General features: G+C 45.3%; 1 pseudogene; it reads left to right on the top strand.

The window, feature by feature from the left end:
- Positions 1 to 6,877: 6,877 nt before the first annotated feature.
- On the top strand, positions 6,878 to 11,565 carry LOC114085834 (RNA polymerase II subunit A C-terminal domain phosphatase SSU72 pseudogene; annotated as a pseudogene).
- The last annotated feature ends 461 nt before the right edge of the window (positions 11,566 to 12,026 follow it).

The raw sequence follows: 12,026 nt of genomic DNA, 5'->3' as shown, positions 1-12,026 counted from the left end.
AAATGACAAGCACAAGGACTCACAATCCATCAGGGTTGGGCAAAGTCTGAAATCCCACATCTTTTGGCTCATATGGAACTAGGCTGTTATATGCACTGTTTCTTCTTGTAACATCTCACCTTCATTCATTGCATGTATTTATTGAGTGACTACTCTGTGCCAGGCACTGAGGATACATAGGGATGGGGATAGTTCTGCTTTCATGGAAAAGCTTCCTATTTAGCGGGAGAGACAGACAATAAATGAAGAGACCAGTGAATACCCATACTGAAGTCAGACAGTGATATACCATCAAGAAAACAAAAGAGTGGGTGCAGGGACCAGTTCAGAAGGGATGAGAAGTCTCTTCAGGAAGGACGCAGAGACATGCATAACAACAAAGAACTTTCCAGGTAGTGAAAAAGCCACTGTCAAGTCCCCAAGGTCCTTCCTATCTAGCATGGTGTCCATGCAGCAGCAGGATCCCTGAGTGTAAGGAGCAGTGACCTGAATCACAGATGGAGAGCAGGAGTCCGGTTCCGGGGACATGGAGAATTTAGTCTGATTTCAGTTGCACTGTAAACCAGTGGAAGATGCTAAGCAAGGAGCCACACGATCTGATTTATATTCTGCAAAGCTCCTGCAGGCATTCAGAAGGGATTCCAGGGAACCAAGGTTGGAGAGATCATGGTGATATTGCTGCAACCAGGCTGCTGGAGAATTGAAAGCCACCCCCCCCCCAAAAAAAAAAAGAATTCTCCTCTTTCTTGCCTGAATTTGTCAACATATGGGAATAAAAATTGGAGTATCAGGTGGAGGTTAAAATGTCATCTTTATTGATATGGCTAAGCGTTAATGCCAAAGACTTCCTAATGAAGCTGGGGGACAAAAGGTGGTCAATGTAGATAGTAAATAATTGGGTTAGATTGGGAAGATGGGGACTGGTTGGAAAGGAAAGGAAATCCAATGCTGATATCACCAAAGTCCTTCCCCCTCCTCCTCCAATCTTTTGCTAAGGTAACCTGCCCCAGGAATTGTTCTTCCCTGCAGGAAGTTGTAGGATTTCTTTTTTTTTTTTTTTTTTTTTTTAAAGAGAGAGAGAGAGAGAGAGAGAGAGAGAGAGAGAGAAGAGAGATTTTTAAAATACTTATTTATTCATTTATTTTAGTTTTAGGCGGACACAACATCTTTGTTTGTATGTGGTGCTGAGGATCGAACCCGGGCCGCACGCACGCCAGGCGAGCGCGCTACCACTTGAGCCACATCCCCAGCCCCAGTTGTAGGATTTCTTAATTAATGCTTCCTGGGCTGGTCTCTTTCTGCTCTTACCCCTGGGTGCCTCCATTCCTGCCCTTGGAGCTCTCATTTTGGTCACTTATGCAGGATGGGGAAAGGAGAGAGATGGGGGAGAAGGAGGGCATGAGAACAAAGGAATTCTAAAATGTATAAAAGGGTCAGGGCACCCCCACTTCTTTGGATATCCAGCTCTGGGGCCCCATTTCTGCAGAGAAGTCTATCTCTCTTCTATCCTTTAAATATAACTTGCTTTCTACGCTTTCCTCAGCATTTCCTGGGTGTTCAATCTTCACACCTGGGGAAATGGAACTTGGCCCTGATTGATTTTCATCACCAATAGAGATCCCCAGAATTGGTTAGTCCCTCACTGCCGCAGTCCAGCTGCAGCAAAATAACTGGGGGGTGACAAACAACTTGTGTACATTGATACAGCAGGAGTGGGAGCCGTTTATTGTAGGACAGGAGGGGTATATATACATTCCACACAGCTTATCTTAATTAACATAAACTAGATACAGCAGTCAACCAATAAGGAATCTCCACACTTAATGGCTCGTTGGCGTTACTTCACAAACCACTCCCTCTGCAAAATGCCAGGTGCCATCTTGACTTGTTTACAGACCCTAACACCTCACCCCCATGGGACAGGAAGGAGAAGCAGTCCTTGAGGAGCAGCTGAGAACACCAGCTCCCTGTAGGCCATGTTCCCAGGAGAAAGAAGGGCAAAGCTGAGCTGGACATGTCCAGCCTATGCTTCAAACTCACCAATAGCATGTCCTAGGAGTGAAGGAGTAAAGGGGCAGAGAGGCGCCTGTCCACGTCCTGCATGGGAATGGTGCTCCCCTCGGTGGAATGGGCTGGCTGAGAAATAAAAGCTAAGAGAAATAAAACTGTGGAAAAAAAACACAGAAAACAGAAAGTAGTTTCAAAAGCACAGGCAAGATGGGCAAGCTGATCAGACGGATCAAGCTTCTAGACAAAATGGAGCCTGCACCTGCTTTATTTATATCGGGAAACATCAAAAAGATCTCTAGAACGTTCTTTTCCAAAAATGGTTAAAGTTGGGTTGTTCAGTTCCTAGCGGGTTACACCCATCTCTGGAGCTACTATGAGGAAACTTCCGAGCAAAGCAGAGGCAAAAGTCATGTGCATTGGGCATCTATTGCTCTGGGAGAGCCACAGAAAGTTCCCAAGGCCAGGCCTACCTCTCCCTGGCTGCCATGCCAAGAGAAGATCCTCATGTATTTTATGGATAGCTCCCTCAAGAGGCCTGGAGTGGTGCTGACTGAGCCTCCTGGCATGGAAGAAAACATCGGGAGCAGAGGAGAGGAATTCTACAGGTGAGAGGCCATAGTGGATTAGGGCAAGATGTTGGCGATGAAAGACAGGATCCGATAACTTATGGACACACAAGTATTTCTTTCTGGCATGCTGCTGGTCAGCACCGTCTCTTCCCTAGAGCTAGCTTAACCTCTCCATAGGGGATGGTTATTAATTAAAATGCCACCAATCTCTAGGGATTTGATCAACCTTTAAATTTTGGCCATCCTCAGTGGAGTTGAAGGATTTCTTCTTCAGCTTGCCTTGGCTTCTTATACATCTGGGAATAGGACTGTATTTTGCAGTTTTTACATTTCTCTTTTACAAGTTAAACAACTTCCGACTCCTTTACAACCTTTGCTCACTTCTGCTTTTGATTTACTGCAGTTTTACTTTATTGCTCTTAAAATTCAGAGAGCAAAGCTCGGCACGACGTCCTGTCACCGAGCCTGACCTCCGCTGTGTGGGTACTGCCCAAGGATTGCTCCCTGGTGATACTCTGTCCTCCCTGGTTCATCCTGGCCACACGTGCTCTCTATCAATGCCAAGGCAGCACTGGCCATCACATCCGGCTTCAGAGACCCCCAAGTCCCCAAGGCTTTGTCTGCTCTGCTGTCTCCCACCTGGATCTGCATATTAGAGCTTGTATGCAATCCTTATAGCATGTTATCCATGTTATTACTGAAAGACACTTTATTATTCATCAAATGTTTGTCTAACTAGGTTACGTTGACTTCTAGTCCTATTGCCTGAACCTGGCTAATTTGGAGGCATTTGCAGAGCACAAGGAAGGGACAGAGCTCCCCACTTCCTCCAGCATCACAGGAAGCCCAAATTTCAGACCTCCTTGGACTCAAGGAAGCCATCAGCCATCCGTGGCCTGTGGCTCCCACTCTGCTCTGCTTCAAGCCACCATTTCTCAAACTGGAGGTTCTGGGGACATTTTGAGATAGAGAACAAGCTTCTCAATAGTGGGTATTAGGCTGGGCATGTATAGTGCTTGCCTGGTATGCATGAGGGCCTTACTTTTCTCCCTAGTACTGGGAAGTAAAAAAAAAAAGTGGGCTATAAGATGAAGACAAACTCTGAGATCACCCAACTTGTCACTCAACCTTTCAGCCCCTTACTCCCCACCACAAGGTTCTCTGGCCATGCTGGTTACCTTCCGGAACTCTACACCCTACAATCTCTCTGGGATCCTGTGCTAGCTGTGGCCCTGCCTAGAATGCTCTTCCTCCTGCTTCCATCTTGGGGACATCATGTCCCCTCCATTCCTACCTGCTAGACATTCCCTGAACATGAATAATTTTGGAAATGATAAGCTTCCTCCAGGCCTTTCCCAAACCTCCTCCATAATTCCCATGCACAATCCTCTCAACCAGTCCTGGCCCGATAGATCTTTCTGTGAGGCTGGCAATGTTCTATGTCTGCTCTGTCCAGTATGGTGGCTGCAAGTCACATTTTAAATGTGCTGGTGAGACTGAGAGACTACATTTTTAAAATTTTATTTAAATGTAAGCCTAAGTGGCCATGTGTAGCTAGTGGCTGACTCTAGTTCTTCCCTTCTCTGCAGGTTAGATGTTGTTTCTCAGGGAACTTGGAAGCCACATATTGCAGAGAGCAGAGGCACTGATAGGGTGAGGCCCTGCAATATCTTGCTGCTGATCAGGAACTTTATGTGAGAAAGAAATCAACATCTACTGGTCTACACCACTGAGATTTTGGAGTTTTTCGGTTAGTACATACTAACAAATCAGATTAGTAGACTGTCCTTTTACAGGTCAGTTAATAGGCTGGTACTGAGGGTATAAAGATGAGTAAGACATGGCTCTTGACTCTTAGGAGCCCATTCAGGTCAATGCCTGGTCCATAGGACACATTTAGCAATCAGGCCTATGTAATGAAGTCTCCATGAAAACCCCAAAAGACAGGGATCAGAGAGATTCTGGACCTCTGGACACATGGAGATTCCTTATCTAATACCTCACCCTGTGCATCTCGTCTTCTGTGCCCTTTGTAGGAGCCTTTGTAATAAACCAACAAATGTGTTTCCCTGAGTCCTGTGAGCCACTCTATCAAATTAATCAAACTGAAGAAGGGGATGTGGAACCCTAATTGTCATGTCTCCTGGGAGACAGTGTCACAACAGGGAAGCGTGGACACCCAGCTGGAGTCATCTGCAGCACTGCACTGCTTGCTTGCTAGTGGGAAGACACCCCACACCTTTGGGCTTCCAGAAGTCTTCCATGTGTGGTGTGAGAGCAGGAGAAAGGTGGTTTGTTTTTCCTACATAGTTAGTTATAGTGCCCAGCAAACATCAGAGGTTCAGTAAGGAGAAAGTGAATAAATGAATGCAAGAATGAACGGACACATGAGTGAATGAATGCATGGAGGCAGCAGCCCCAAGACAAAGCCTCTGCCCCTTCTTCTTCCTTCCCACCATGGCTGCCCCAGCATGTGCCTTCACTTCCTGACCTTCCTTTTCTTCATCACGCCTCACGTGCAGTTGCCCATTAGATGTTCCTCCCACGCTGCCTTCTCTAAGCTGTGAGCGTGCTCTGTTACAAACTCAATTGCGGCCCCTCAAGATTCATGCTAAATCCTGACCCCCAGTTCCTCAGAATGTGTGGCTTTATTAAGATATAGGCTCTCTGGGCGCGGCGGTGCACCCTGTAATTCCAGCACCTGGGGAGGCTGAGGCAGGAGGATCACGAGCTCAAAGCCAGGCTCAGCAACCGTGAGGTGCTAAGCAAGTCAGTGAGACCCTGTCTCTAAGTAAAATACAAAATAGGGCTGGGGATGTGGCTCAGTGGTTGAGTGACCCTGAGTTCAATCCCCAGTACCCTCCTCCCACCCCCCCAAAAAAAAAAAAAGAAAGAAAAGAAAAAGAAAAAAGAAAGATAAAGGCTCAGGGGAGATGTAATTCTTTAAGTCAAGATAAGGCCACCCACCTGGAAAAGGGTGGGTCCCTTATCCAGTACAATTGCTGTTCTCATGAAAGGTGGAAATTTGCACAAAAGCACACAGGAAGAATACAGTGGGAAGATAAAGACAGATCAGGTGATGTTTGTACAGACCAAAGAGTGCCAGAAACTGCCTGCAAGTCACAGAAACCAGAGGAGAAGTAGAGAACAATTTCTTTGTCACAGCCCTCAAGAGAAATGAATCCTGCTGACACCTGGATCTGGGACTTCTGGCCTCCAGAACTGTGAACAATACACTTCTGTTGTTTAAGCCATGCTGTTGTGGTACTTTGTTAAAACAAATATATGCTTCGTTTCTCTCTTTTTTCTTTTTCTTTTCTTTCTTTTTTTTTTTTTTTTTGGTACCAGAGATTAAACCCAGGGACACTTAACCACTGAGCCACATCCCCAGCCCTTTTTATATTTGATTTAGAGACAGGGTCTCACTAAGTTGTGTAGGGCCTCGCTAAGTTGCTAAGGCTGGCTTTGAACTCATAATCCTCCTGCCTCAGCCTCCCCAGCTGCTGGATTACAGGTGTGTGCTACCTGTGCCCAGCTGCTCCAACCATTTTTTAAAAATATAAATAGGGACAGAGAGAACCTCGTGTGCTCTCTAGGGGTCTCGAAGCTGGAGGAATGATAGCTGACTGGAAGAGCATCAAGGTGTCCCCTGGAGGCACAGTCAAGAGTTCTCGAGGATGCTCTGATTTCAAATTTTCTGTCCCAATATACATAACTCTTACTTTCCAAGCTCCACTGTTCCATTATGATTTAGATCAGAGGACACAGGCACAGTGCTAATCCTCAGCATCATCAAAATTATCAGAAAATTTCTATTCCAGTGTGCCAGGGGCTTACAAAGCAGATTAAAAAGATGTGGCTCTGATTTCCTAGGACATGGAGTCCAAGGCCAGCCTATTGATACCACAGTGTCATTTATTTTAATTTACTAACTGGTTCAGTGAATACTTATTGAGCACCTACTCTGCATCATGTTCTGTGGGATGTCAACGCTTTGAAAATAAGCAGAGAATAGCAGAGAAGGGAGCTTGGCATCATATTTTATTTCAGTACCTGCCTGTCTCCCAGGGAGATGCTGGGTAGAGGGCCATTTGCAAGCACATTACAGTAATTAGCCAAGGGCAGGCAAGAGGCAGGAGAGCCTGCCATCCGTCTCTCTTTCCCACCCCTGGTGCTCACACCTTCACAGCCTGTCTGCAGTCACATTAGGACCCTGCAGGTGGCCCACTTCAGCCAGACCGGTCCTGAGAAGGCAGGCCTGTCTGCTCCCTTGCAACCTGGAAGTCAAATGGAGAAAAATGCATCTTTCTGCTGAAAGGGTGCCTTCCCACGCCAGCTACTGGGTTCTGGCAGAGCATGGCTCTGATTGCCACACTCGGGTGAGCAGAGCCACCAGGAGCTGGGTAGTTCTCACTCCTCACCCTCATCCAAAAGACAACTGCTCCAGCAAACCCGAAATGAAAGTAGGTACATGCTGTGCACCAGCTGACAGCCTTTATCAGACAAAATGGCAAACGCCACCACTGTCGCCGGGGCTCTGGGGACCCTTGGCTTAAGCTCACAACTTTTCAGGTGTCCTCCCAGCACTTCTCACAGACCCCAGCCTTCATTTGTGTCCTTGGGTCACATGGCTCCCTGGCTGTGGCCGGCCACTCAGCCGGTTCTCTCCCCACCTCCTCTGCCAAGGCCTAGCACTCTTGCCCTTTTGGCAAGAGCTAATCCTACCTGTGGGATTTTCACTTACCTCTTCGGAGCTTGGAAAAAAGGAAAGCCGTCCTGTTTAAAACGAAAGCCAAAAAGCTTAACCTCCTCCTGGTAAAGAGTTCTCCCCCAGGGACTGGAATTCTGTGCCAATTCCAGACAAGAAAAGCCAGTGAAGAACAAAGGCCCCAGGCTGGTGGCAGGTGGCTGGCCCCTGTCTCTCTGATGGCAGCATCTGGGCCAGGCCCCTACCTTCTCCCTGAAAGCAGCTGCGCTTGCACCTGGTAACTTTCCCAGGCAGAACCAAAAAGGAGACAGCAGCCACCGTCACCCACCAAGAGGCAGAATCCTGAAATTCCTGGCCCTGGAATTGGAGTTAAACTGAGTCAGGCTCCATTGTGGAACCCCAACTTTTCCCTCTCTGAACTGGAGATCCTTCTACCTCCTTTGGAAACTTAGTTATTGACAGTGATCCAATACCTTGAAATCCAAAAACGTTACAATAAGCTTCCTCTCATCAAGGAGCATCATCACTCCGGCCTTCCTTCCAGCGAGACTCTGGATTGCAAGTCAAGATTAATCTCTAATTTCAATGTGTGTTCTAGATATTTGTTTCTCCATGGTGCTAAAACTGCCATATGGTTCCTACTCTTTGGATTCACTTCTTTGGGCAATTATTTTACCGATTATTCACCCTCCAGGACTTTGCCCAGGCTGTTCCTCTACCTGCAGAGCCCTTCCCAGCTTTGGTCCCCTATCCCCTGCCACTCTCTTCTTCTGGCTTGCTCATGTGTACCCTTCAGGCCACAGAGTGGACATTCTCTACCCCAAGAAGCCCTCCCTGGTCCCTGGCCATACCCTGCCACAATCTGAGCTGAGTTTCCCTCTTCCAGGCCCCGTGTCCCTTCCACATCTGTCTCACTAGGCCTCTGCAGAGAGGGCAGAAACTGTGACCTTGTTCTCCCCAACAGCTGGCACAATATTTGGCACACAGTAGATTCTCAATAAATATCTAGTGATGGAAGAGATGCAAAATGCTAGATTGTGATTGATATGAAGAGATTAATTCAAAAAGGAATGCCCCGCCCTTTGTTTCATGGGTTTTCAATGAAACCAAAGCCCACAAAGTATTTTAGTGCATTTGGATGGCTTTCAGGGAATCAATAATCAATTTCCAGGTGCTTAGCATCCAAACACTACAGCATTATACAGGGGTCTCCCACAACCTTGCACAACTGTTTTCTCACCCAATAAGGCCTTCTGCTCACCCAGCCTGAATTGACTTGGTATTTAAACATCTCTAGGACTCTTAAAAGGCTCAATTCTAGAATGCATTATTCTTGAGGATACTCTGAGGTCAAGGCAAAGACAGCATTAGAAAGACCAAAGGAAGCTGTTCACCCTTGTGAGGGATCCAGGCATGGCCTATCCTTGCACCCAACCTCCCTCTCTCCACACCTCGGTCCACTTCTCTCTCCATCTACCCACATCCCAGCCCCATCGGGATTCAAAGGCAGCCTTCAAATGGTCTCACAGGGACTCAGACTTCTGACAAAAAGTATGTCTGATTTAGCCAACAGGTGTGGCAGCCAGGACTATTTTTGCCACTTTAGTCCCTTGCAGGACATTTCTCACAAATTGGATGAATTAAATTTGCAACTCCAAGGGGTTTTTTATTATTTATTTTTATTTTTGTTTAACAAGTATAAATTGTATATATTAATGTGGTTCAGTGTGGCATTCAACACATAAACATACAATATGCACTAATCATATCCAGTCTCACTTTATCTATTCTCCCCTTCCCCCACACCCTTTCTAATATCTTGTAATCATTATTCTGCATTTGGATCTCTTTTTTTTTAAAGGATCTATATATGATCAAGAACTTGCAGTACTTGTCTTTGAGTGTCTGTCTTATCTTACTTATCATAATGTCCTTTGGTTCCACCCATTTTTCTGCAAATAACAGAAATTCCCTTTTTATAGGTAAATAATATTCCGTTGTGTATATATTCCACATTGTCTTTATTCATTCATTTGTTGATGGGCAACTAGGATTTCCATATCTTAGTTATTGTGAATAATGCTGCAATAAAAATAGGCATGGAAGTATCTTTTTGATATGCTGATTTCATTTCCCTTGGATATATACCCAGCAGTGAGATGGCTGGATCACACAGTAGATCTATTTTTAGATTTTTGAGGAAACTCCATATTGTTCTCCATAATGAGGGTCTAAGTTTTTACCAAAATTTGCATTTAAAGGTGGGAAGCAATATATAACATGTGGGAAAAGACATCTTTTAAAATAATTCAAACACACAAGAAAAAATTAAGCTATTTACCTAAAATGTATAAAGAGACACATACTTCTTCAAAATTCTTTTAGAGGCTACACTGGCAAAAATATTGGGCCATTTCCTGGTTTCACAGGGGAGGGGTACCAGAGTCCAACCCTCTGCAATGACAAAGGACAATGCAGAGCTGAGGAGCCCAGGAGGGTGAGTGAGATGTGCACAGGTTCAACCTGGCACCTTGTCACATAGAGATTATCTAACATGCATATGGACTCCACCTCACTGGCCCCCATATCTGCAGGTATTTTAAAGGTGTTTCTTCAATTTTTTTTTGAGTTGATACAACCAAGAAAAGTAAATGACTGTTTTAAAAGTCAAGGAAAGGGGCTACTAAGATCAAGGAAGGAAGTTTGAGACAGCAGAGAATGAGCAAGATAAATCAAAGTAACTGGGAAATTCAAAGAACTAAGAGCCAGGCCCAGTAGCAGACGCCTGTGATCCCAGCTATTGGGGAGGCTGAGGCAGGAGTATGGCAAATTAGAAGCAAATATGGGTGATTTAATAAGACCCTGTCTCAAAATAAAAAAACAAAAGAGGGTTAGGGATGCAGCTCAGTATAGTGTGCCTCTAGGTTCACTCTTAAGTACTAAAAAACACACAAATCACAAGAAGAAATGCAAACCGCTAAGGACAACCATATAAATGTTTCTCTAAGAAATCCTGTGGGAAGAAAGCTAGGCTCACCTCTACAGGAATCCAGGATATCTGTGAATTTAAGAGACCAAACTTAAGAAAACAATTGCATCTTTATTTTCACTAACCTCTTACTGACGTTTAGCATTTCCTTTAATTATAATTGCGGGTAGCGAACCACAATTGTATTAGCAGTTCCTCTGGCTTGTTCATCATAGAAATCACAGATGTTTTCATATCCCATTACCAGCTGCTAGAACTATCTTTAAAAAAATTATTTACCTTTATCACAACTTCAAAATGATGGTGGTTAATAAACCTGTGCTAAGTCCTGTTATTTAATGCATTAATTAAAATGCAAATATAGACTATTCTATCACAAATGAGCTTTAAAATATTAGAACTATATAGCAGGATTATTGATTCCCATGGTAACCCAGTGTACTTTAAATTTTGTATATTTAAGAACATTTTTCTGAAAAGGAATCCATAGACTGCCAGAGGGATCCCTCGTGTAAAAGAGGATCAAAAATTCCTGCTTTAAAGAACTTTGTATCTGTTTATGAGAACACCTGGATGCAGTGGCTAAAAGGAGAAAAAAAAAATAACCAACCACACCAAAGAAATGGCCTGAGATGGCCAACTTCCGGCCTATGTGACTTCCGGCCTATGCGACTTCCGGCCACCATGACTTCCGGCCACCGCCATATTGCCCCCACAGAAGCCCGTGGCTGTGTGGGACTCCTGGATCCGGATTGGCGGTGCGGCCTTGGCCAAGCGGTCCTGGTGGCTGCAGGTGGTGGTGGTGCATTTGGTCCAATGGAACAGGATCTCACGTGAAGCTCCCAGGACCAGCACCTGACAAGCCCAGTGTCTGATTTCAAACCCACATAGGACCATATGTACAGTGATGTTCTCAGAAAAGACAAAGAACTCTGTGTGCAGGATGACATTTTGCATATGTTAGACAGAAATAAGAGAAGCAGGCCCTAGCCAGAAAGGTTCCAGAACTGCATGGACCTGTTTGACCAATCCTCACCTCTGATGAGAGAGTCTATGACCAGGTGGTGGAAGATCTGAACTCCCCAGAGCAGGAGACCAGCCAGCCAGTGCACATGGTCAACATGGACGTCCAGGACAACCATGGGGAGGCCACCCTGGGAGCCTTCCTCATCTGGGAGCTCTGCCTGTGTATGCAGCACACGGAGGACCTAGAGAATGAGCTTTATGAGCTGCTGCAGGAATTCGAGAAGAGCAGCCCCGCCTTCCTGCGCCTTCCAGTGCCTTCTTAATGCTTGCTCCCTCCCTCCCGACAGGTGTTTACTCCGAGGTGTTCTTGATGGACCGTGGTATAAACTGTACATATGGAATGCAAAGGCGCACGCTAACGCCAGATTAAAGACCGTTGTCCCCAGCTTTTCTTTTTCTTTTTTTTTTTTATTTTTTATTGTTGGTTGTTCAAAACATTACATAGTTCTTGACATATCATATTTCACACTTTGATTCAAGTGGGTTATGAACTCCCATTTTTACCCCATATGCAGATTGCAGAATCACATCAGTTACACATCCATTGATTTACATATTGCCATACTAGTGTCTGTTGTGTTCTGCTGCCTTTCCTATCCTCTACTATCCCCCCCTCCCCTCGCCTCCCCTCCACTCTTCTCTCTCTACCCCCTCTACTGTCATTCATTTCTCCCCCTTGTATTATTTTTCCCTTTCCCCTCACTTCCTCTTGTATGTACTTTTG

The sequence above is a fragment of the Marmota flaviventris genome, chromosome 3 (genome assembly GCF_047511675.1).
Source record: "Marmota flaviventris isolate mMarFla1 chromosome 3, mMarFla1.hap1, whole genome shotgun sequence".
Classification (NCBI taxonomy): Eukaryota; Metazoa; Chordata; class Mammalia; order Rodentia; family Sciuridae; genus Marmota; species Marmota flaviventris.
The sequence above is the reverse complement of the archived record's forward strand: the minus strand, read 5'-3'. Positions and strand labels throughout refer to the sequence as shown.